The sequence below is a fragment of the Eumetopias jubatus genome, unplaced genomic scaffold (assembly GCF_037043125.1).
Source record: "Eumetopias jubatus isolate StellerSeaLion01/CBP00866 unplaced genomic scaffold, mEumJub1_p1.0 scaffold_8, whole genome shotgun sequence".
Classification (NCBI taxonomy): Eukaryota; Metazoa; Chordata; class Mammalia; order Carnivora; family Otariidae; genus Eumetopias; species Eumetopias jubatus.
The window spans coordinates 47,366,160-47,371,084 of NW_028274814.1; the positions used below are offsets into that span (position 1 = coordinate 47,366,160).

At 39.1% G+C, this 4,925-nt stretch overlaps 1 pseudogene across 1 annotated transcript; it reads left to right on the top strand.

Annotated features, from left to right (window-relative positions):
* Positions 1-465: 465 nt before the first annotated feature.
* On the top strand, positions 466-3,996 carry LOC114221696 (protein FAM32A pseudogene; annotated as a pseudogene). Its single transcript, XR_003611793.2, has 2 exons — positions 466-874; positions 3,917-3,996. The product of XR_003611793.2 is annotated as a protein FAM32A pseudogene (transcript).
* The last annotated feature ends 929 nt before the right edge of the window (positions 3,997-4,925 follow it).

The window sequence follows — 4,925 nt, forward strand, 5'->3', positions numbered from 1 at the left end:
TTCATTTCTTCCTTTACAACCACTGCAATTCATACATTTTACTCAACACTTCTTAAGTAGCATCTTCTACTGTACATTCCTTAGTCCTATGTTAAGAGTCATGGGCTTCACATAGATATAAAATCCAAGGATTCTATCCTATTCATGACTGCTTTAGCAGAGCTTGGAAAAGTTTTTCAGCATAAGAAAAAATAATTTTTTCTAAGGGGCTGGGTGATAATAGAATTTTTTAATGATACTAAGTTTTAGTGAAGTGACAGAACAAAACTGATCTCAGGGAAAGTAGAAAAATGTATTTCCCATGATTAGCTTTCATTTTAGACCTTAGCTTTTGCCTTAAATCAAGACTATCCTTCCTATTTTCATAAAGAATAAATGGAAAAGGTGGAAGAAAACAAAGTGTGAAGAATTACTGATGAGAAAGGTGATTACAAGGCCAACCTGAAATTTAAATCACAACTAAGGATGGAAGCATAAGAAGTGAAGTTTCTGGGCAGTTTACTTACAGAACTGCAAGTGGCATCATGGCGGCGTACGAGCAGGTTCAAAAGGGGCCCGTGAAACTAAAAGGCGTTGCAGAGCTCGGCGTCACCAAGCGGAAGAAGAAAAAGAAGGACAAAGACAAGGCGAAACTCCTGGAAGCGATGGGAACGAGCAAAAAGAACGAGGAGAAGCGGCGCGGCCTGGACAAGCGAACGCCGGCCCAGGCGGCCTTCGAGAAGATGCAGGAGAAGCGGCAAATGGAAAGGATCCTGAAGAAAGCTTCCAAAACCCACAAGCAGAGAGTGGAGGACTTCAACAGACACCTGGACACCCTCACGGAGCACTCTGACATTCCCAAAGTCAGCTGGACAAAGTAGCCTCCCCACCCAAGGTATGGAGTGGCATCAAGGGGAAGTGGAAGGCAAAGTTGGGGTTATGTTTCGTGCCTTTGGTATTTTCTAGAAACATTCTTTTACACACACTCTTGCGTCTTCTGCTGAGACAAGTGCTTTCCAAAGCAGTGTGCCCTCTTTCTGGAACTTGATTAAAGTAAGACTGTCTGTTTAAAAAAAAAAAAAAGTGAAGTTTCTGAACTTTGCTGAGGACGTGCAAAAATAAGAAATAAGATCTGAAAAAATTCTGTAGTACAATAGTAAATTAAATGGACAAAAATCCCCACCCTCTGTATTTTTAAACATTAAACATACATTCTCCCAGTTTATCAATCATGTATTAATTATTTTCTATGGTGTTCTTTGAAAAGAAATGCTTAATGTTGCATCTTCTTTAATCAATATTTTAATTTTCTCATTTAGATTTGAATGTGAAGTTTAGCTTCATGTATAATGCAAAACCAGGAACTACCTCTAATTTTACACCTTTATTGCTAGAATTCTATGCATGTTGTAATTTTTAAATATTATATCAAAGGGTGGAGTAGCAGGTGATGTTAATGAAAAGATTTCATTTGTATAGCACGTGACATTAAAAATGAAGTTTTAGGTATTTTCCTCTTGTAAATCTTACATGAATCTTATGATTTGCATAGATTATCATAATCATTCTCACAGTTAAAGCGAAGAAATTTAGTTTCACAATTTAGGTTTTATGCCTAAAATTGCATTTAATACATGATGAAGCCAAGATATGTCTTATGATTCAATGTTCTGTCTTTTTCCCACTTTACTACATTACTATAGAATTTACAGAATGGGAGTTTCTACATATCATTCCATGATTCCATTTATTCAATAGAAGTGAGGATGGTTATTTGTTTAGAAAGTATTTGTTTAAAAGTTTCTAGGACTCACTTAGTTGAAATCCAAACTCAGTAAAATGATCTTGTATCGCCTGGCTTTTTGTTATTGGTTACAAAATGTCTATACTTAGTCCAAAGAACAGAGGTTAACATAGACTAAAAACGTCAGTAACAACATAAGTGCATTACATGGGGATACAAGATTAGTTTCAGGGATATTTCAGATGAAAGGTAGGTAAAGCCTTAGAGTCAAGACTCTGGAAAACACTTTATTGCTGTCTTTACTTCTCAATATTATTTTACTCATTTGCATACCAATTTTGTATTCAGCCTTTATCACTACACTGGAACTGTGCTTTCAAATGACATCAGTGATTTCCAGATTGGCAAACCCATGTCTATTGGTGTCAGCACTATATTTACCTAATTTTATAAAGCATTATTGATCAAACAATCTGTGCATCTCTCCTACCTTTCTCTTCTTTTTAACACTCTTTACTGGTTTTCTTTCGTTTCACTTATTTTGCTTTCTCCTTTTTTGAGCCTTCAAATGGTGTGCCTCAGAGTTTTAACATATTCTTTGCAGTTTTTATCACATATTTTCTCTTGAAGTCTTTATCTTTGTACATGGCTTTAAATACAAAATACAGACAACACTCAAATCTTTATTTTTTAGCCAAAAATAAACAGGCCAGAGTAACAGACCCAGATGAGGAATACATTGCTTCCAAAATGCAGAGAGGTCCACTAGGCCTTCTGCCTCTTTTTTGGTTGTAGGAAAGACCACATGCAAAGATTAATCTTATCTCAAAAGAGATATTTTAATATGCCCTACACCAATGGGCCCCTAGAAATTTCACTGAGAAAGAAGGCCCCTGAATTTTTGTCAAATTTTGTCTGAAACTTGTCAAACTCTCTGACACACAAATGTCTTACCAATAAATCTAGAGTAATTGCTACTTTTTGCTCATTAGGTCCAGTCCACATAATGTCATTAATGTAATAGACCATGTGGAAAGGAAAAGTAATCAATATTTCTGCAAACTAAATTATGACATGGGCCTTGAGAATTGATATGCCCCTGAGGTAGAACAATGAAAGTGTATTACTGGCTTTGCCAGCTGAAAGCAGATTGCTTGTGATTGGTCTTATTGACAGGAATGGAGAAAAAGGCATTTGCCAGATCAATAGCTGCATACCAGGTACCAGGGGATGTACTGAATTTGCTGAAACAATGAAACTACATCTAGTACAGCAACTGCAATTGGACTACTCATCACCAGATGGTTACAATAACCTACATCCTCTAAGATCCATCCATCTTCTTCAGAGGCCAAATAGGAAGAATGAAATGAGAATTATCACCCCTGCAATTTTCCATTTCTTGATGATGGGTGGCCCTAATCTCTGCAATTCCTCCAAATGTGATATTGCTTTTGGTTTACTATTTCCTAGGTACAGGCACTTCTAGTAGCTTCCACTTCAGCTTTCCCCACTGTAATAGCACTCACTCCACAAGTCTGGGAACATATGTGGGGATTCTGTCAGCTGCTGAGTATATCTATTCCAATTGTAGATTCTAGAAAAGGAAAATAAGCATTGGATGTGTTTGGAGGCCCACCAAGCCCACTGTGAGAGGGTTCTGAGCTAAACGCCATTGATCACCTGACTTCCACAAGCCACTACTCTGATAGGTGGGTGACAGGGACATCCTGGGTCTCCTGGAATTAGTCCAAGCAAGCGTCCAATAGTCTTTGAAAGTTCTGATTATTTCCTTTTATGCAATGCACAGTTAACCTAGTAAAAGGCTGTAGGTCTCATTGAGGAAGGTTGGGGAAAAGATCAACAGTATAAATTTTAGTCAGTGTACCAAAATCCTTCCTCATGGAGACCCAGCCTCCCCTTCATTCTGGTTGTGTAAACTGGCTTAAGTCTGAGAATAGACTGAGAAACATGGTTCTATGTTTTGTGGTTCAGGTTAGACTTCTGTTCACTTGATCTAGAACTTTCTGCTTATACTGATCAAATGAGGACATAGTAGACTTCCTATCTATTTCAGTTCTGGGAACACCGTAAGTAACTGGCCAATGCCACAGGCCCGTGAGTCAGAGTATTCTGATGGCTAGCTTGACTCTGCTGTCCATTATAGTAACCACAGTCATCTTGCCTTTGCAGTTGAGTACTGCCTTGGCCGCTGCCACCTGGGATCCAATTACCTCCATTGCATCTAGGTTTCCCAATTCAGTGACTGCAGTTCCTACTGTAAGTAAGTCTAGTCCACAGAGAAGAGTGATCTCAGAGTTCTTCAAAGATGTTGGGGGTTTCCCTCACAAATTGATTTCTCATGATGAAAGGTATGCCTTCTGGACCCTCCCAGTGTGGGTAAGTTTTAAATAACAAATCCACTCTAACATTCCAATCTCCTTCAGCTTTTCAATCTCTTTCTCTACATTAAACCAACGCAGTTCTAGTATTTCCAACTTGCTCATGATGGGCCATCTTTTTGTTCATGTTTTAGTCAACCAACCAAATTGTTAGAGACCTTTCTAACACCCCAAGCTGCAATATTAGTTGCAGAATCTCTGCTGAGTGAGCTCATATTAACAAATTTGGCCTGACCCAAATTCATGTTCCTTTCACCTAATGGTGAAATCCCACATCCTTAGTATTCATTCCCACACATGCTCCCCAAATTTCTGTCTGTATAAATCAGAAAACTCAAGTAGTTCTTTTGAAGTATAACTCACCTCCTCATGGGTCACACTTTGTACATCCACCTTTTGGGGCCTTCTAGGACATGAGTCTTGTTATAAGTTTAGAAGTAAAGGGGAACAGGGGCACCTGAGTGGCTCAGTTGGTTAAACGACTGCCTTTGGCTCAGGTCATGATCCCAGGGTCCTGGGATCAAGCCCCGCCTCGGGCTCCCTTTGCTCAATGGAGAGACTGCTTCTCCCTCTCCCACTGTCTCTCCCCCTGCTCATTCTCTCTCAAATAAATAAATAGAATCTTTAAAAAAAAAAAAAAAGAAGTAAAGGGGAACAAAAGGGAGCTCCTGAGGATATTCAGAATTGTCTTGCTGAGCAAGACAGGGAGTCCATGCAGTTTCCTCAGCATTGCACTGATAATCTTCTCAGAAGGGGGTAGAGGGGCTACTCCCACTGGCAGTGAAAGGGTGCTCCTTTTG